The following is a 21,736-nucleotide window of genomic DNA, read 5'->3' as shown; positions in this document are numbered from 1 at the left end:
TTAATACCACTCCATGGTAACAGATTGCTAGTACTCTACGGAAAACGGTAAGACCAGGGCAGGGCCGGAAATAAGCACAGGACACTGGACATTGTCCAATAAAATTTTAAAATGTCCCATAATTTTTTTAAAAACTAAGGGGGTCACTGGACATTTTGACCAATAAATTTTCCGTAGTTTTTATGGCTTGACCATGAAGATGCGACACTATTTATGCACACGCCAGTGGACAATGTCCAATAAATTTTCCAGTCAAATAGGGGGTCACTGGACACATGTCCTATAAGAAATTTTCCTTATTTCCGGCCCTGAGACCAGGGAGGTAAGACCTACAAACAGCGCCCAATCAGAGATGCGGAGAATAACCCTCCATTGTTGTATATGTTGTTTACTTCCTCGATTTTAGCCGAGCCTTGGTTGATGTTTCTTGTTTCTAATTTCAAGGCTGAATTTTAATTAAAGTGTATATTGTAAGAGCTTTTTTATTATTATAATTATGATTTGGTTTTCGAATCCCGCGAACGTAAGTTATGAAAGTTTAATGTTGCCGTTTCGCAATAGATAATTTGGTAACATCCTTGAACGTTGATTGTAGTGTAAACTTCAACATCGACAACGAAATGCACTGATTTAAAATTAGGTAACTTATGCGAAAAGCTCAGAAGAGCTTCACATCATTAATCAGTAATAATAAAGGCCAATATAATGTAACTGTTGCTTTGATTGAAAAGGGGCGCACATTAAATCCATCATACGACTTTCAAACCATACCAACGAAACGATCCATGTTTGTCCAAAGGTGTGGATTATAGTAAAAAGTGGTTGGCAAAAATGCCAATACACCATTGGATTTGGGTAGAAAGATGGAGTTTTAAGGTATTGTTAAAATGGTTAAGACCCAAATTGACTAGGATAGAAATTTGAGTTTGATTGAAACATAAAACGTACGTTTAAATAGTTTGGAAGAAAACTCGTGTGGAGTGTGCAATCTGAAGAAGTTGGAAAATTGTAAGTGGAATTGAGCTTTACGTTTACTGACATATTTCTCGTTTCAATACTGCCTTCCTTGCAGAGAGGCATGACTGTATGCAAAAGGGAGTTTAGTGATGAAAATACTGAAACAGACAAACCCTTATAAATACGTAGCAAATGGAATTCAAACTTTATTAAATCAAAGAGGGTAATAAGAACGGCAGTTGAACTAGCAGCTTTGGCAAAACATTTCAGGAGCACACTGGAAGTTCAGAGTGAATATTTCAAAGCCGCCCAGAACACTTCAGTCAAGCCTTCTACTCCTTTTTTTAGCCTCTTTGATTAAATCAGAAGGTGAAAATTACTATCACTTGAAACAGCACGAACTCGCTATATTCTGCAACTTTTAAAATTATTATGTGGTTGTGATTATTTTATGTAATCAATTTTTTATTTGAGAAAAAAATATTTGTTCTTATATTTTTCCGTTAAAAGCACGGAAGTTTGTTTCTTATATTTTTCCGTTAAAAGCATGGAAGTCTATTAATGAAGAAATAATGAGTTTGCTTTTTTTAAATCTGTTATGATAATAATATTTCATTTAAAGAAATTTGAAAATTTTAGCAATAGACCAGGAAATAATTAACATGATTGCGGAAAATATCATCTCAATAATTTTGATGTTTATTTTAAATAATGTACACAGAACGAAATCACAAAAAAGGATTAAATAAAGAAAAAATAAGTGAGGCTAACTTTTCAAAAGCGGTAATGATGTTACTTAAATTTGTAAAAATTAGGTAAACATTTATTTTGATGCAATTCTATAGTCATTCATTTTTTATGACATTATGTTTAGTAAAAATTACTCTTGCATTTAGTTGCTTTCTACATTTCTAGCCTGATAATCTTCAACTTCTATTGCATGTTGTTTGCGATTGACGCAAAGCTTGGAAGAAATTTAAATTTCATTCTTCACCTTTTTCTGGACTTGAAACATTAGATAACACAACAAATGTCTCTGGCGTCTTACGTTTCTAGCAGCAATACTCCAAAAATGTCTTTCGATTGAAACCAAACATTATTTAAGTTTAGTGTCTGAGTACCTTTCGTAGCCATTGTAATAACAGTTTGCGTAGCTTTACATTTAGTGCCAAATTTTCTTGTTGCAATACTTATTCCTTCTTTACATGGTGGCAGAACTGTGCCTACAAGCGCAACGTTACCTCCAGTTGGTTTTGATTGGATTGCTGTTTCATTATCATCAAAAGCTTGAGCATGTAGTAAATTTATATCTTCATGTACTGTTAGTAAAAGTTTAGAATTTGAGCTTTCTAGAAGGTCTTTATCTAAACTTGTTCCATGAATTGGTATTGAATGTGGTTTTAATAACATCCTTTTTTTCCCTTTAGTAACGAGAACATCATCTTGACAAAAATGTTTTGAACAAATAACGGACACTTTGTTCGGTGTCCACTCTTTACCACGATTTGTAGCCAAAATCCACATTTTAATTAGATTATCATTACCTTTACATTGGAAAAAAACTTAGCCAAATACTCCAGTTGCGCAAAAGGGCACTTTTTGTTAAGGTCTACAGTACCTTTCGGGAATAAATGTAAACTGTAGGAATCGTCTTGAATCGTCTTGGGCTAGATTGTCACTACAACTTGAACATCCAAGAACCACGCATCGTTTATTATATCGCATTGTAAATAGATATTGAAGAGATGCTTATTACTCGCTAGTCAACAGGTAGTTTAGTTTTGAAAATACTCTAACCGACTAAACTTTATATTAAGCTCAAGATTAACGTTACAAATAGAGTTTTAGAAATCATAAAGTGAAAATCATTTTTAAAATAACAATCATGCCGAAATTATACATACTCTCAGAAGTATTATAAGAAACCTCCCTACTTATAATAATATATATGTATAATACTTCTGATACTCTTTATTCCTTCTAAGAGATCAGATAAACATTTTTTAACACCTTTTCCTCGAGATGTCGCTTTAAACAGAACAAACTTCCTATACCGCCACTTTTAAAATTATGTAGTTGTGATTGTTTCCTGCCATATAAATAAAGAAATATTGTAAACCTGTCTGTAACTGTTGTTCTTTCAATTATCTTATATTTTTGTTTTAAAACTACTGGAAAAGCTATATTAATGAAGAAAGTAAATTTACCGTATTCCCTGGTTTTATTCGCTGCGTTTAGCTACGTCCACCATAAAAGCGCTTTAGGTTATTGGTTACGTAGAAAGATAGGGCGAGCAGCGCGTGATCGAGTGGGCTGACTAAACCGAGATCTTGGTAGTGGTTGCTGAATGCACTTACAATTTTCAAACAACGAGACGTTACGAAGTAAGCGGATTTATTTTTAAACTTACTACCATAGAATATGATTATAAATGGAAAATTTATTAAAAATTAGGCTTATTTTGTGATTAATTACTTATTTAGCAGTCTTTAGAACACTTATGGATTATAATTTCACTTTGAAATTTTTAAAAAGCGTTTTTTCAAAATATATAGGTTAAGCCTCGGTTAATGAGCGTTGCCTTCTTTCATGGCAGCAGCTAAGGCTTAGGGGTAGTAGAAAGCAGGCAGCGCTTGCCGGTTGGCTAATGGTGAAAAAAGTTAAAAGTACAGTACAGGCCCGTAATTAAGATAAACGTGTCTTCAAGAAACTTAGTTCGATTAATTCAAGAAATAATAATTCCACTTCACCCTATTTCTCCGGCCTGATTTTCAATCCCTTTAATATTTTTCACTCTTAAAATCAGCTAGGCCTACAATTAATATGAAAAAGTCCGTAAGTGAAGGAAAGATTAGTACCATAATGAGGGTCTTTATTTCAAATTCTAGTTAAAAAATGGAGCGACTTTTCAATATTGGCGAAAACAGCAATGTTACCGTAAATATTATTGCTGGAGGACTGGGAGATGGCATATTAAACGCCATAGGTGGGGCTCTTGCCCCCAGAGGACAAGGGGCTGTTGCCCCAAGAGGGCGCGGGGGTTTCGCCCCGAGAGGGCGCGGGAGTTTTGCCCCGAGAGGGCGCGGGGGTTTTGCCCCAAGAGGGCGCGGAGCTTTGGCCCTAAGAGGGCGCGGAGCTTTTGCCCCAAGAGGGGGCCGTGGACGCGGCGGAAACGGCCGGGTTAATGGTGGTGGAGGCCGTAGCGGTCGCAACGCCAGGGGCCGGCGTTGTAATAATTGTGGCCGCTACGGCCACTTAATGCGCGACTGTTGGAGCCGTGTTCGTGGTATAAAATTCATTTAATACTTAAAAGTGAAAATGTACAAAGTATTGTTCAATTTTGGTAAAAGGAGACCAAGGAGGCCAACAAAATTCCATGGCGGGGGTTGGGCCTGTCCCTCCCCAAGGGGCCGGAGTGGTGCCGACCCCGCCTCAAGGCAGTGGAGTGTTGCGGATGCGCGACTGTTGGAGCCGCGTTCGTGGTATAAAACTCATTTATTACTTAAAAGTGAAAATTTACAAAGTATTATTAAATTTTAGTAGAAGGGGACCAACAAAATTCGTTGGTGGAGGTTGGGACTGTCCCTCCTCAAGGCGCTGGGGAGGAGACGGCCCAACCTCAAGGCGCTGATGGTGAGCGTACTTCACCAAAACGCGTTGAAGAGGAGGAGGAGGAGGACGACGACATGTCGATGGAGGAAATACAAACTGAAATTAATTTGTAAGTTGTATGTTCCAAAAAGGGTGGTTGGACTGAACAGAAGTTGGTTGGTTTGCTTTAAATGCAATTTTGAGTCGAAATATTCTATGAGATTTTGCTGTCAAGGTCACCTTTTAAAAATGATAATTTAAGATTTTCACAGACGACCCCTTAATTAAAAATAAATTAGCATTTATTTAATTCGGTCATAAATGGTGTCAAAAATATCATAAAGCATCTTCGACTTTAAATCGCCAATAGAGCCAACTGTAGTCTGGATGTACCACCCTTTTTGGTACACCCTGTATAGCCGGTTTCCTGCTTACTCTTCTGCGCGGTTTGCAGTTCTTCAAAAATATTTTGCATGTCATAACAATTGACTAAAGGGCTAGCGTCTATCTCACACAATAAAACTTGCAGCTATTTATATCTGTCATAAAATTGCCTGCTGACTAGCGACATTGACATAAACTCTTTAAGGAATAATTTTCAATTGTTGTAACGAGCTAAAATATTTAAAGAATTGGACCCAGGTCCCTTCATCATTATAATTTAAAATCATAATTTTAAACCATTTCCTTACAGGATTGAAAAACAAAAACAAGATTAAGCATTTTTTTTTAAATATTACATTTAATTTTTTATTTCAAGTGTGTTTTTTTTTAATGAATGATTTTTTTTTATTATTTATTTTATTAATATTATAAATTTCTTTTCCTAAATTGTAAATACATTTTTTTTTTCCAAAATACATTTTTTTTCCTAATTACAATATTTTTCTAATTATAAATTTTTTAAATACCAAATTCTTTCTCAAATTATATTTAATTTTTTTTAAAATAAAATAGTTATATCAAAAATGAGCCGTTTTTTTTCCTTGCTTAATCCCTTCGTATCTTAAATGGTAACGTTGAAAGAACTGCGCTAATGTAAACAGCACTGCCATGTTCAAAACTTAATGAACTTTGTTGCCGTTTTTCCGTAGATTTCTGTTGTTGAATTCTTGATTCAGTGAGAACTTTCTTGCAGTTTTTCCGTAGATTTCTGTTGTTGAATTTTTGATTCAGTGAGAACTTTATTGCAGTTTTTCCGTAGATATCTGTTGTTGAATTTTTGATACGGTGAAACACCATCGTTGCGTTGATTTAGCTTATAAAATATTTAAACCATGTATACCTCATATGGGAATGTTGATTTTTCCTTGCTTAACCCCTTAGTATCTTAAATGGTAACGTTGAAAGAACTGCGCTAATGTAAACAGCACTGCCATGTTCAAAACTTAATGAACTTTGTTGCCGTTTTTCCGTAGATTTCTGTTGTTGAATTCTTGATTCAGTGAGAACTTTCTTGCAGTTTTTCCGTAGATTTCTGTTGTTGAATTTTTGATACGGTGAAACACCATCGTTGCGTTGATTTAGCTTATAAAATATTTAAACCATGTATACCTCATATGGGAATGTTGAACCAACTGCGCTAACGCAAAGTAGCAAACACCACTCTTTTACTGCCGCAGGGTAAACACACATTTTGTCACCTTTCCAGTAGTATTTCGAAGTTCTCGAAAGTTTCACAGGGTGAAAAGAACTATCTTTACTTCAACACGTTAATAATTTGAATAGGTATGCCATTTTTTACATCAAATTGGAAGCGCACACGGTAAATACAGCATAATAAACAACCTAGGGTAAACCCGGTTAGGCAGCTAAGGCTATGTTTCTAGCATAAAATTGAGCAGACTATACGTATACAGGATTCCAAAACAAATGAGAGCCGGAAATCAGCCTTTTTAATAATCTTCAAAGAAAGAGGAAAGACACTATATGAGACTATAATTACATAGAGTAACTAAAATAGGGTAATGGCAGCCCTCTGCCTTCGACTGTATTAAGCTCTATGGGGAAATAACTTGGGGTGTCATTAGTCTATACAACTTAAGCCTTGGCCGTAAACAACGTCGAAAAGCTTACTTTAAATGATATAAAAACCTCTATTAACTGTAATTATTTACCTGAATTACTTTTCTAGAAGAAAATTCGACCTGATAACGACGTATTTCTTATTAAGGGTGCTACAGTTAATTAGAAAATACATATAAAGGTGCTCAAGCTCGGATGAAATACCAAAGTAATTTGTTAGCGTCTACTGCTAAGAAATTAGTAAAAATCAGCAAGAAAGCCAACATTTGCAATTTGTCAACGTAACTTGTTACCACCCACAAATCTAGGCCCTTCTAGTTGTCAACGAGAACAAAATGAAGCATTAGGTTTAAGCATGGTTTAAGCGCGCTATAAGGTTAGGCTGACTTCTGGCCCAAAAGTAATTTTTTGACGTACTATCTTAATTAGTTAAATTACAAAAATTAGAATTCATTAATTAAAAATCGAAACACGTAAGTTTCCCATTTAATAAATGCTTGTTAATTTAGAAGTATTCCGAAAACTAACTTCGCTATACTTTTCCCGTATGACCTATGACCATTTCGTTAAAAAACCGAAAATTTTTTAATGCTTTTTCTATGGGACGCTAACCCTAAAAGGTGTGACTTTTTCTTTAACATTACGGAAGGGTGTCATGTCATATCTACAAGGGCCTACCGGCCCTGTAGAATTATTATAGCTTGACACTCGTTTGCGTCGAAGGACCGATCAGTTAGGCGGTGTAGATTTGTTAGCGTTTAAACCATTTTGGAAATTACATACAGAGGAACTAAAACACGGGGCGATGCTGCCATTGGGGTCGCGACAAATAAATGTAGCACTTCGATATTCGAAGTTTAATGTATAACTTGCGTCAAACTGTATATGCGTCTACTATTACATATTTACATTTTACTTTCGAGTTACATCAAATTACGTTTGCTCTTTTTAGACACTTAGTATAATATTTCAAATATTCAATATTGATTCCTAAACACGTACTCCCTTCAAAATAATGAATTTCATGATAAAATGTTTTCGGAAAATGGAATTATTCTTGAAAAAGCGTAGATATGTAATTTTTTAAATTAATTTAGAGGGAATAGATCGATTAACAGTAAAATCAGTTGATTGAATTAAATATTGATTAAGGATTAAAGGAATAAAAATATTTAAAAAAAATTGCAATATCTGAAACTTCAGTCAAATGATAAACCTCACACATATCGTTTGTTTTTTTCGGCCTTGGTCCAAACCAAGACGTTTTTTTATAATAAACAAATATGTTCCTATCACAACTGATACCAAAGAAATTATTAGAAAACTTCAAATTTTATATTTTGTTGCTGGCTCTACTGTCAATTCAGTTTGTAAAAATAGGGTAGTTTTAGCTTATAATATTAGAGAAACCTTAGCTATAAAGGGATCCGGAGAAGAAATACGGACATACGTAACCCAAGAGTTACCAAACTTGGAAATAACAGATTGGGTTTCTAGGAATAATCGAAATGATTGATAGCATGGTAGACACCTACTATAATGGCACCACTCTAATTGAGTATAACCCAAGGAGGAGAGAGAATGCGAGAGATAAGGTCATTAAAAATGATCTAGTGAAAGAGAGCTGGCATAATTTGCTACAGCTTTCTAAAGTGCCAAATGAAAAGGAAGGTACCATTTTAAAAATTTTAGTCGAAAGCTATCTCAAATTAAGGGGAAATGGGTTACAGCTCTATTTACGTGCAAAATATTTTGGGAAAAAAAATGAGAATCAAAGATCGCAAGCAAGCTTGCGAAAAGGGTTGCAACAAATCAAAGGGAAAAATAATGCAGCTGCTAAAGCCAAAAATGAAAATTTTAGCATAGTTAAGAAAGACTAAAGTGAAGGGAATAGTCCACGATGGTCGTGATATATACTTGGTTTAAAAAAAATCTCCTTAATGTCTGTGATAGTAGGTTTAGAAAAATAATCTCAACAAAAAAGGATTCAATACTGGTTTTTATTCCTAAAGTTATTGTGATATTTTTTTAATCGTAGTGATTATTAAAGATATTTGTCCTAAGATTTTTTCATTAAAATTTATTCATTAACTATAGTATTTCCAGTTTGCGGGGCTATTATAATTCCCTCCAGATCTTTGAAACGATCAACATTTTGAGCAAAATGTAGAACATCGGGGTTGTTGTTACCGCCACACGAACCGCGCTGTTTACCAAATTCCTGCTCCAAACAATCTTGATTTAGACGATTAGTGAGTACAAACTTCGCCTTTTTTCCAAGTAAAAACCGGACTATTGCAGGAACTGATTTGGCTGTAATAGGATAGATTAAAATAAACAACGATAAATGCTCCAGATTAAATGTTCTACCTGTCATTTGAAATCCCTCAACTGTCTCACGACTTAGTGTAATTTTTTTCCTTTCGGCTGCTGTAACTGACTTTGGCAAGTTGTCTACTTCAGTTTGCCATTCCTGGAAATACTTCAAGAAAGGTCCTTCAAGCCACTAAAAAACATAATTAATATTCATAGTAATGAGCGAAATTTATTATTACTTTATTAGTACCTCTTATCTCTCGTCATTTGCTTTACTAAAGGGGAGCAAGTTGGGATTTCGCTTGAATATTCCTTCTTTTAAATTTCTTGTGTTCATGCAATCGAAAAATTTGTTCAATATTCTAATTAGTTTCGTTGTTTCGCGGCATGACTCTCCAAATTCTAATTCTAATGCATTCGCCACTGCTTCACTAAAAACTTGAGCAGCAAGGCCTACTCTCATCCTAGAGTGAGAGTCTAAATAAATGTGGTCTCTGGTGAGTTTTGGGACCAATTTTACAGTGCGCTTATAGTCCAAGTCGTACAAATTTACTATGTGAGTCCACTTTATTTGTTGTCCGTTTTTGATGAGGTTTTTAGTTTTAGTGTGGAAGTTGCTGTTGCTGACCCCATTTCTTGCCGTCTTCAAAATGTGGGGAGGATCACATATGAAATAAATGTCTCTTTCTTCATCGCAAGCGTACAGATTTTTCCAAGAAAACCCATCTTGAACAAAATTGCGAAACATTTTCCTATTGGTGCTGGCACCATCAGCAATAACACTTAAAACTTTAATCCCATAAAATTCTAGTTTTGATATGGCTTCAGAAATTATTCTATGAAGACTGTCTGTGTTCATGTCTTTACAAGGGAAATATGCTAGTGGGAACTTGAAATTACCGGTTATACTACGTATCATTATTTGTAGCACGTGTGTTGCTACTTCCGGTAAATCGTTGTTTGTATTCCTTATTTTCAAGATTTCGTTTCCTGTATCATCCAAATTACTAAACCCAACCAGCTCACCCGTACTTGCTCGATAAATAATATCCTCTTTAATCTTCATTTCGTCTAAAATGACGGAAACATATCGTTGATGCTCTTCTTGGCAAGCTTTGTTAAGCATTTCAGTTGCTTGAATTAAACTTTCTTCCGTAAATCCAGAGAAAGTCCAACATGAGAGCTGTGATTGTACAAGGTTCTCTTAGAAGGCAACTCGAACATTCCACTTGCAGCCAAAGCATTGTATGCTGATGCTGATTTCTTATAAAGATGAATAGCAAACTTAATTATTTTGGGATGCCACCGCCGTTGCCTATTATTTTTTGAATTCATGATTGCCAATTGTTATTCAACAAAAATTCTCTTGATGGAATTTTTTGGCAAGAGTTGTTTTTCTCCTTCTAATTGTTGTACAATAAATCTTTCATCTTTGTCATGGAAAAACTGGCCACACTCCTTGGTATCTTTCTTGATTTTTTTCTTGATTTTCAAAAATTTCTTCCTTAGGTCTATTCCTCTTTGGGTTTGAGTTTTTAATTTCCTGACTAACTCTCTTCGTGGCAAATAAGAGATTCTTTTTTCACCTTGTTTTGATGATGTGCGCTTACTCTGCCGAATTATACTGTTGATCAAAAGTCTGCGATACCTAGTGCAGGAATTACACAAGTTTTTCGTTTCAATATTAAGTACATTCTGTTTTTTTGTTTCGCAAGATATTGAATGAAGAGCATCGTCAAATACATTAATGTACCCAGGAGTTTTCTCCTTAGTTTCAAAGTGTTTTTTAAGTTCCTTTTTACTTATCCCGGTGCAGAGAGGAAAGGCATGTATTGTTTGAAGAACTTCAAATAGAGCTTCTACATTTGTGATATCTGAAAATGACTTTACTAAGAGATGATTTTCAGGGATGATTTTCAGGGATAACTTTTCCATTAATCCTTAGTGTGTCACGCACTTCATGATCGTTTAAACTGAATGATTTGGTAATTAGCCCTTTACAAACATTTTGAACTGTTAATACAATGCCATTATCCGTAGAAAGTAAAAGCCAGTTTTTAAGGATGCATTTTCCAAAGAGAGTTTGAAGGTTGCTTTGTTTACTAAACGCGGTCTGAAATGGTGTGGGGATTGAAATTATTTAATTGGGCATTCCAAAAATTTGAAAAGAAATTATAATTAATACAAACATTCGTATTGTCAACACGCTCGAGTGAAGATATCTGCTTGAACGAAGATTCAAGCAGAAGCGCGCGTATGCAAGCTTGAAGCTTGAGCTCAAGCGGGATTGAAAACTTCATAAGTTTTTGCTTTTGCGTTTTGCTTTGATTTTTCAAGCTCAAGCTCGCTTTTTTTTGTTCAAAAAAGCTTGATTGAAAACGAGGCTTTACTCTATCAAGAAGGTATGGATCCACAGAGTTGACATATGCAAATGGGCATAATTTCACTATTTGATTGGTTGATTCCGAATGTTTTAAAAAAATTATTCTCCTAATGTCTTCAGGCCACAACTTTCTAGGTCCAACAACAGCTTCCATTTCCAAAATGGGATTTTTAAAGATGGGTGACGCCATTTAACCACTTTAGGTAATTAAATTTTTAAATGATAGTCAATGGCCTTCAAAATAGGTGTAAAAAAATTATTTCTTACTGAAATATTACTAAAAAAAACTATAGAGCCAACGATTTTCTAAGTTTTAATCGCCATACTAGATTCTAATTAAGTTGAGAAGAACTCGGTTTCTAATTTCAAACCGAAACCTGAAATGACTGTGTTTCCATAGAATATGTGTTTCCAACATAGAAACTTTTAAGTTCCAACTTCCAAGCTCAAAGGGTAAAGAAAACACTATACCGGTTCCCCGATTCCCCGTCAAAACACAGCACCGTTCGTTCACATGAGCAGGCGAGCAGCCAATGGAATTATGGAATCCGCATCCGCAATTTGTTTTCTTAGCGGGCGACCCGAAACTCCTGACAGGCTGACAGCGCCCTGACTCTTCTTTGCATTGCTTCTTTGTTGTTTGATTTTTAACGTCTTTAGTCACGTGACTCTTTGCGCGGTTTTTGGCATTCGGGAGAAATAGGCTGGAGCGTTGCCTACGAATGCGTCGCAGGGAATCAAGGACTAACGCTGACAATGTCGAAGTTAAATTTTCTGTTTCTAATCGTAACGTTTAAATGGTTAAATTGAGATGAATATTTAAGATTACGACAAGGTAGTAGTTACAACTCACAAGAAAAAGGAAAATAATTTCAGTAGCCAAGGCTTAAGAACATTAGTATTTTAAAGATGGATTTATCGAAGTGAGTTATATCTTTATTTCTGTGATACAAAGTTTCCAAATAGTCTGTTAGTGTAAGGGCCCTCGCTAAGTTCGCTAACTGTTAGTCCCTTGTACGATAAAACGAAACAATCAAATTTATTTGTCTGAAAATTTTATTTGCTTACGAAAACGTTTATTGAAACATTTTTAACATAAACCACTTAAATCTTCCTTCTACGGTAAACAGGGAGGCATGGATTAAAAGAATGAGCACGCATGAGTATTTGGTTTGGGGTTTGTTAAGTTTGGTAGCGTTACCTGTTATGTGAGAGTGAAGTTGGGCTTAAGTGCTTTAAAAATTTAATATATCTGGGTTTTTTTGGTTTTTTTTTGAGGTAAAACATTTTTGACTAAATTAAATGTTAAACTTTGAGTAATGTTGCTTCTAGGGGAACCAGTGCAGAGTTGTATATAAACAAGTGTCGCAATGTTGCTGTCATCAATCTGCAATCAAATTACACTATTATCTCATTAAATTTCTGGAAAAATATGGTTTATGCAAAACGGCTTTATCCTACTCCTGATTGTAATGAAGATATTTTGGGGGAAACCACCATTTACATAAGCGTATATCCAAATTCCAAGGAAATAAGAGAAGAAGTTTTAGTTTCTTCAAATTTAGAAAATCCTATCATACTTGGATTTAAAACCCTTGAACGCTTGAATGTCACACTTTCTTTTGTTAATGGAAAAATCTAGTTGAATTTGCTCTCTGAAAAATATTGCTCATCCTGCTCAATTAAAGGCGATATGAACCGTCGTGTAGGTGGACCATATCGTAATCCTAACATCCCATTCCTTGAAAAAATCAAGGGTACACACTTCAGGATGAGTCACATCGTAATAGAAACATTCCATTCCATTCTGGAAATCAAAGGTCTTAACACAAAGATGAATCAAATCATAATAGAAACAGGCCATTCCATGAAAAAAATTAAAGGTCATCATCGTCTTTAGTTGAAAAAACTCGAAGCTTATCTCAGTTATGCGAACTTCAACTAAAAGAAAAACTACTTATTTGTCAGAGACTAGCAACACAAACAGGCATAGTTGTTCTGAAAGGCAAAAACCCATGGGCTCATCATCAAAAAGTATGAAAAAAGGAGTCATGTTCCTGAAAGTCTAAGCCAAAATACTTTATCTGCGCGCACAGACAACACCAGCCTTTCATCTTCTGAGGTTAGCTGTAAAAGCAGGGTCAGTTCTTCTGAAAAAAAAACAACTGCTGACTCGTCATCAAGTAAAAGAAAAGGTTCTTATCTCGCAGACACTCGAGGCAAAAAACGTTGTTCATCAGGATGCAGAGAGGTCACGTACATTTCATCATCCAAGAAAAGAAGACACGATACACATAATTCAGCTGGAAAAACCAGAGCTTTGAGCAATAAAAAAAGCCTAACTTCAGCCGATACTGACACTTATCACCGTGTAGAAAGTCATATCTATAGCAACACAAATCACCACTTGGAATCCCTACCTTGTCAAGGTCAGAGGACAATTCCTTCTAGTGGAGAATCTCAAAATGCAGTACCGAAAACATTTGCTTAAACGCTATCATCTTTAGCTGAACGCATTTATTCATCTTCATCCTCTTTGGCTCAAAACGTTTTCCAAATGGAAAATCTTCAAAAATGTTTATCGCCAAATCACGAAATTGCTTCAGTGTGGAATCAACGAAGATCCACGTCAAAATTAAAGGAGAACGCTATTTCATCATATATTGACCCTGCTGAATGTCTGGTAGACCATTATTAAGATGGTATCATACCTCCACCATTCTCTTTCCCATCAAGCAAACCAAACTAATCAGGAAACATAGATATGACATATACCTATGTCAGGAAATTAAATTTGATAAAACCATCAGCCTAGCTGATTAAATTTTGTGTAAATCATTTAAAGGAAGTATAATGGTAATAAATGTTGAACAAGCGTTCAGTGTTTTATCTTCATAAGCGACAATTATTTTTAAGTAAGCCGAAAAATGATCATATTACTAATCAAAAATGATAATTGATGACATTTTATTTCAGATTCAAGAACAAAGACGTTAAAAGTTAGGAACGATTTTTACGTAGGAAAACATTTAAAATTTTTAATTAAAAATGGTAATTGATGACATTTAAATCTATTCCCAATTCATTTTCAAGAACAAAGGTGTTTGATAGTTCTTAATTTTTTCTTTAGAAAAATGATAAAGAATGCATCGAACGTGGCCTTGAAAGAGGGTACCAATTAGTAATTTTAGTGAGAAAAAAAAATTTCAATAGTTATAAAGCATTCTTACTTAATTTTTAATTTAGATGGTTTTATTTTTTCCTAGTTCAACCTTTAGTAAAAAAACTTTCTCTTTTAAAAGTGTTTTTGACTTTGGTGAAAAAAAATGTACCTGATAAATCTTTTTAAAATATTCAGTTCAGTTAGTTTATAAAACACTATGTGAGTTTGGTTTTTCCTTGTTTATTCTAAAGTGATTAAAAAGTGACTAAATATTCTGTGAGGTAAAAAAGATAATTTACCTGATAAAATCTGTTCAAACTATATTCATTTCTTAAATAACGTATCTGATAAATAATATTTCTTAACTTCTGTTCAAATCTGTTTAAAATATTCAGTTCTTAAATATCTTACCTGATAAATAATCTAATTGAAATATTCAGTTTGTAAAACACTTGTGGAAAAAATTAATGTAGGTTTTTGTTTTTCTTAAATTAACCTGATAAATCTGTTAAAACTGTATTGACAATATATTTCATAACTTCTGTTCAAATAAAGAATTTATCATTGAGAAACATCCCGCCCCTACTTTCATTTCCCAGAAAAACGTGTTAATTTTAAGTAGGCCTAAACCATTTTTGTTCCTTATTAATGTGCGAATTAAATTGGAAGTAGGAAACACCTGAGCTTCCTACAATGGGCTGACTAAGGGTTATAATTGATACGTTTACACAGACGAATCGTTAAAATACAGCCGTTTACATTAATTTTTCAAACCATCGCTCTTGCCATTTTTATTTAAATTAACGTAAGAATTAAGTTAAACTGATGTAAACGATCACCCGTTAAAATCCTACGCTGTAAACAAAAGTGGCCTGCCAGTATATCTGTCGTTATACCACAAAGATGGTGATGCAGATTCCCAGAATTTCAAACTTACCGCGCTTTAACAATTGTAAATTGATAAAGCACTCAAAGGAGTTCATCTCATCTGTTGTAGTTGTAGTATTATATCTCCATAGTATAAAGTGACCTATCCCAGGAGTTTCACCCCTTCACTGTCTAGCTTTTGCTTTTAAGGAGAACCAATGAAAGCAGAGATGAAAGTCACTCACTCCTCTCGAGTCTCGACTCGTTCGCAAATGACGGTTATCGTTGCGTTGATACGTTTGCTGAATTAAAAACATTTTCTTCGAAAATAGAAATAATATTTACTTATTGCAGCTAAGTATTAGTTTGTGATCCAAGCAAGATCACTTTTAAATATTTTAATCTTGCTTCAGTGGTGTAAAGAAATCCAGAACTTGAAGCGCTTCACATTCATTTCTCAGTTCTCACATCGTTAAGCCTTTGTATAGTTGTACTGTACAAGTTGTACAATACATTTTTGGTTGTTATTTTCTATATTAATATTTGCGGTAGTTTGATTTATTAGGTTGTACATTTTTTAAAAACTATACTGTGTTACCATATTCAGGCGTATTAATAATAATACTATTGAAATAAGTTACTTCATATAGATTTAAGAGCATTTTGTGGATTTGTAATATCTAGAGGATATTTTAATCATTTTATAATTAAACCCAAGTCAGAGTTTAAAATGGCATCTAATGCCAAGGAAACGTCGAAAGAAAGAATGAAAAGATTACGTCAAGATCCAGAGTACAGAGAAAACGAAAATGCCCGTCGACGACAAAAATATGCTGATAAAAAGAAAAAATGTAACACTTCGACTTTTGACATTTCTTCACTTTTCGAAGACCCTTCAACGAGTGGCAGACACACAATTATTGATGATTGTTCTACAAGTAGAGACCCTTCAACAAGCGTAGGCCCTACAATCTTCGATGGCCCATCAACAAGTGGAATCCTTTCAATCTTCGATAGCCCTTCAACCAGTGGAAGCCCTACAATCTTCGATGGCCCTTCAACGAGTGGGAGCCCTACAATTTTCGATGGCCCTTCAACGAGTGGGAGCCCTACAATTTTCGATGGCCCTTCAACAAGCGTAGGCCCTTCAACAAGTCAAGACCCAATTAATGATGGATCTTCTTCTTCAGTTAATAATTTGACAAGTGTTAGTAAACTTAAGAATCCCAACAGTGCTCAATCTAAGTTGAAAATAGATAGAAAGTCTAAAAAATTAAGAAGAGAAAATGAAGAATATGCTCAAGCTGAACTCCAGAGAGATAATTTGTCAAGACTTCAAAGACGTGAGAACTCCAACTATAGAGAAATCGAAATGCAGAGATACAACGTTTCAAGGCAGATTAGAAGACTTGATGAAAATTATGCTGAATTGGAGCGTGTAACAGATAATGCTAGTAGAACCATTAGGAAACAACACCCACAATATTTTGAAAACACCTATATCCAAAATATATCGAATGGTCCAGATCATAAATGCGAATGCTGTTCTGGACTATTTTTACCTCTCCGAGTGACGATGACGTCACGGAGAGGTATTACACTGGCCGTGTCTGTCTGTCTGTCTGTGTGTATGTCTGTCTGTCAGTCCCCACGTGACCGAGTTCGCAGTTTACAAATCGGAGCAAACAAATACCCGATTTCCGGAACGCGTTCGCGGTTCACGGAAATTTGGCCATTCATCTACCAACACCAGTCTTTACTAACTGGCTTCTAAGGACCACAATCTGCTAGTCTTTGTCCATCCCACATGGACACTAGTCTGAACTTGCTAGCTTCCAAGCACAACCATCTTCTGTTCTTCGTCAATTTCACCTTGACACCAGCTTCTATGCACCACAATCTTCTGTTCTTCGTCAATTCCACATTGACACCAGCTTCTATGCACCACCATCTTCTGTTCTTCGTCAATTTCACCTTGACACCAGCTTCTATGCACCACAATCTTCTGTTCTTCGTCAATTCCACATTGACACCAGCTTCTATGCACCACAATCTTCTGTTCTTCGTCAATTTCACCTTGACACCAGCTTCAATGCACCACCATCTTTAGGTGTTTGTCCATTCCACATGGACGCCAGTCAATCCATTCTGGCTTCTTTTCCTTCGTCATCGTTTGGTTTCAAGATATACGCGGCGATCGGCTAGGGTTACGAGAAACGTCTAGCCTCCCAATGGCAGGGCTTCCACCATCGGTTTACGGGAATGCGTTTTTATCTATTATTGGTTTCAAGATATACGCGGCGATCGGCTAGGGTTACGAGAAACGTCTAGCCTCCCAATGGCAGGGCTTCCACCATCGGTTCACGCGAATGCGTTTTTATCTATTATTATAATGGAAACGAATCGTATATATACCCCAAAATTTGAAGAAAGCGGGCAAGAGGGGTACCCTTCACTTTAAACGTCAATATTAGCAAAGTTTCGAAAGATAATAGGAACAATTTATTTATAACGATTTAACTATTTTTAAAGTTATTTACTGGCGATTAAAATAATTAATATCATTAGTATTTAGTTAATTATTTAAGATAAACTTATTTCTATGTAATGACACAAGTGAGAGTTTATATAGAACGAGTAATGAAGATTGCATCCGAATCGAAACACTACACGCACATCAAAGTTAATATAAAGCGAGTAGGATGATAAGATCTTTTACAAAACGATAACATTTCCTTTTTGCAGAATAGTAAATGGAAATATTTTAAATATTTTTCGGCATTACGATTCTTTAAGTAGTTGTGTAGCTATAAAGCTCTTTTTCATCTTTATATTCCAAGAACATCTTTTGATATTAACATTTCAAATTTGGTGTTTACTTTTTAATTCAGCTTTACTACATTTATATATAGTGTAAACGCATTTTTTATATTCAATAGATAATATGGATGTTAATTCTTCATCTATCCACAAGTGTTGAAACGATTGGGTCTGTGAAATAAGATACCCTAGATTTGTACTAGAAATGACCTTGTTTCACCTCATCTTATAGGAGGTGTTAACGGTTCAGAGTGAGCCGAAAGTTAAATACACCCTTCACTGATACATTTTAGGTCCTCATTAGAATTATTGAGGATACAAAGGAAATTGTTAAACGCTTAAGCCTTTGCTAAAGACCTTGGCAATATTTCGCCAATTTGAACTATGTACTTCCGGTTTATCTTATTGGCTGGTGGATCTGTGTTTAGAAAGTAAATTCGTCTCGGCTCGGAGAGGTTCATTTTGGTTTCCCAACTTGTTTCATACTTCTATTAGAAAAACGGAGTCAGTTAAATATTTATCAATTGAAGGAATAAACCAGAGATTGCTTCCGTCTCATATCATGTTGTGTTGTTCTTGCCACACCTATGTTTCTCGAAAGAAATTACCACCACTTTCTTAGGAAAATGGCTATTATTTTCCTGATTTACCACTGGAGTTGAAAGAGCTTACAGAGCTGGAGTGTAGAATGATTTCTCCGCGATTACCGTTTATGCAGATAAGAAAACTTGGAGTTGATCAGCAAAGAGGCATTCGCGGTAATGTCGTAAATGTACCTGTTTCAATCGATTCTTCAGTTTCAATTCTACCCAGGAGTCCCACTGACACTCAGGTTGTTCAAATTAAACTCATGAGGAAGAAGGAATATCAACACCACTATATGTTTGAAACAGTTCGTCCAAGAAAAATTTTGGACGCTTTAAAGTATCTCTTAACAACTCCACTATATTTAAAACATGAAGTTACAGTTCCAGATGACATAGCCCTGGAATTCAGCCAATCAAATTCAAATAGCATAGATTTCATATCGAGTGAAGAAGATACGCCAACTGAAGTTAACGACATGCCCTCTATTGGTACAGATCCACTAAACAATGCTGTTGCAGAACCTCAACAAGTACTCGACAGCGACGAGGAATGGGACGAAATTGATGAAGAAACGCCATTAAATAATGGTAACAGAGATACCCTTTTGCTTTCTTCTGAAGATCTAATTACACCTCAGATTGAAAGTATTGCTTATGCTCCTGGAGAAGGGCAGAGACCACAATCTATTCTTTATGATGAAGACTCCGAATACCTTTCTTTCCCGCAAATTTACGCTGGTCAAGCCTTGAAGCTAGCACCAAAGGCAACATACACACAGCAAATAAAATGGGAGTTCAGATGCAGCGACAGGCGTTGTGCTTCGAATATTCCGAAAATATGTTATTCCTATGTAAAATTAGTATCGTCAAAACTACGAAGTGCTACTAATATTTGCATGAGAAAAACCAAGTCCAAAGCTGGCCAAGCATACACAGCGGGAGAATTAACAGCACCGGGAAGTTTGGATTCTTTGATGAAACATGATGATGGTTACAAAGTTTTGGAAAGCGTAAGACTTTCTCCTGGCTATTTACAACAGCGTGAAAAAGACCTTCTGGCTATGGTTCGTCAACTTGGTAATCCTACGTGGTTCCTTACTCTGAGTGCGGCTGAGTCGAAATGGGAAGAGCTTTTGCAGTCCTTGTGCGTAATTGGCGGACACCCTCGAGACACTGCGAAAGAATATGTCAAAACCTTGGGATTTATGGAGAGAGCTAAGCTTATCAACGAGGACCCTGTCACCTGCAGCCGATATTTTGATTATCGTTTGAGTTTCTGCGAAGCAAAGAATCACCGATTGGAACCATTGATGATTACTACATTAGGATAGAGTTCCAAATGAGGGGATCACCACATGCTCACATTCTACTATGGAAGAAAACCGCTCCACAATTGGGAAGTGAAAACTCCAATTTAGAAGAGGTTATCCTATTCATTGATTCACACGTTACTTGCTCGAAAGGGGATGGAAGTAAAAAATGGAATAACTTGGTCAAACTGCAAACCCACAAGCTTTCCAGAACCTGTCGTAAAAAGAGTGATGGTGGACAGTCATTCTGTCGTTTCGGAATACCTTTTTCGTCAATGAGTAGAACCATTATTTACGACCCATCTAAACGTGATGAAAACGAAAACGCTGAAGAGGTTGAAGCTAGAAGCAAATTGGTGCGAGATGCTATCGAAAATTTGAAAGTTGAAACTGCACCAGAAACATTTGAAGAATTTATGGAAACTCTGAACATTACTGAAAAGGAGTATATTGATGCTGTAACTTATCCAATTCGAAGGTTCACTGTACTTCTGAAAAGATCGCCGCAGGAAATAAGAATAAATCCGTACAACAAAAAGATTTTGGAGTTATGGAACGCTAATATGGATCTTCAATATGTCTTAGACCCGTACGCCTGTCTCATGTATATTGTTTCCTATATCGGTAAAGCCCAAAAGGGAATGTCACAGCTCCTGAGGGAGGCTATCAAGGAAGCGAAAAATAAAGGCAGTGCTATAAAAGAGAGATTAAAGGTTATTGCTAATAAATTCATTCATTGTGAAGAAATTAGCGCCCAAGAATGCTGTTACATACTACTTTCCATTCCAATTTGCCGGAGCAGTCGTGTTCACGTTTTCATAAACACTTCACCACCAGAAGAAAGGGTGCACATTTTGAAAAGACCATCTGAATTGGAATTATTGCCTGATGATAGTACTAACGTTTTTTCCGATGGAATCATCGAGCACTACATTGTGAGACCTGATGAACTGGAAAATCTCAGTTTAGCTGCTTTCACCTCATGGTATGAGTTTTCTCGAACCAAACGCAATAGGAGAAAGCAAAATTTGAACAAAGATGAAGACCAAGAAATTGAAACGACTAATGTGGAAACGTCTCTTGAGCTGAAAGATTCTTCAGGATACGTCAGGAAAAGGATGCAGGCTAAAGTTATCAGATTCAAAAGGTACAGTATGGTGAAAGATCTCGAAAACTACTGTCGAGTGGAAATTATGTTATTTTTACCTTGGCGTTGTGAGGAAACAAAATTGCTAGAAGCCAGCGTAGAAGAAATTTATGAAGCCCATAAGCAGGAAATATCTGAAGCTAGAAGGGAATTTATAAGTGAAGTTGATAACTTGGATCTGGACCAAATTATTCAAGAAATAAGAGAAAACCAACACACAAATAACGTTCAAAATATACAACCTATGATTGAACATCAAAAAGAGCGTGATAGACGTTTCTCATTGGATGATCCGCAATATTTCGTCAACTCTCTTCAAGAAGCCGTTTGTGACATAACTTCTGATATTCAACAGACAAGCGCTGCCAACTTCACTCCAACAATTACTCTGGTCAGCAATGAAGAATATTACAGCATGCTTCGAAAACTTAACTCGAAGCAGCGAGAGATTTTCTACTACGTACTTAATCATTTCAAAACATCTCAAGGACAACCTTTGAGGATTCTGATAACAGGGGGTGCTGGTGTTGGGAAAAGTCTCTTGATTCAAGCCATTTTTGAAGCCGTATC

General features: G+C 35.6%; 3 long non-coding RNA genes across 3 annotated transcripts; 1 reads left to right on the top strand and 2 right to left on the bottom strand.

Moving 5' to 3' along the window:
- Positions 1–63: 63 nt before the first annotated feature.
- On the top strand, positions 64–1,737 carry LOC149691217 (uncharacterized). The gene is made up of 5 exons (XR_016383564.1): positions 64–523; positions 596–640; positions 732–876; positions 959–1,008; positions 1,073–1,737. It is a non-coding gene; the product is annotated as an uncharacterized LOC149691217 (long non-coding RNA).
- LOC149691216 (uncharacterized) lies at positions 1,636–3,193 on the bottom strand. Its single transcript, XR_016383565.1, has 2 exons — positions 2,576–3,193; positions 1,636–2,501 (listed from the first exon to the last, which is right to left on the bottom strand). It is a non-coding gene; the product is annotated as an uncharacterized LOC149691216 (long non-coding RNA).
- Positions 3,194–8,636: 5,443 nt separating this feature from the next.
- Positions 8,637–9,074, bottom strand: LOC149691215 (uncharacterized). Its single transcript, XR_016383590.1, has 2 exons — positions 8,944–9,074; positions 8,637–8,886 (listed from the first exon to the last, which is right to left on the bottom strand). It is a non-coding gene; the product is annotated as an uncharacterized LOC149691215 (long non-coding RNA).
- Between the last annotated feature and the right edge of the window lie 12,662 nt (positions 9,075–21,736).

This window comes from Phalangium opilio, unplaced genomic scaffold (genome assembly GCF_054372755.1).
Source record: "Phalangium opilio isolate 3A_F unplaced genomic scaffold, DU_Popi_V2 ptg000026l_1, whole genome shotgun sequence".
Lineage (NCBI taxonomy): Eukaryota > Metazoa > Arthropoda > Arachnida > Opiliones > Phalangiidae > Phalangium > Phalangium opilio.
This window is presented reverse-complemented; position numbering and strand designations above follow the sequence as displayed.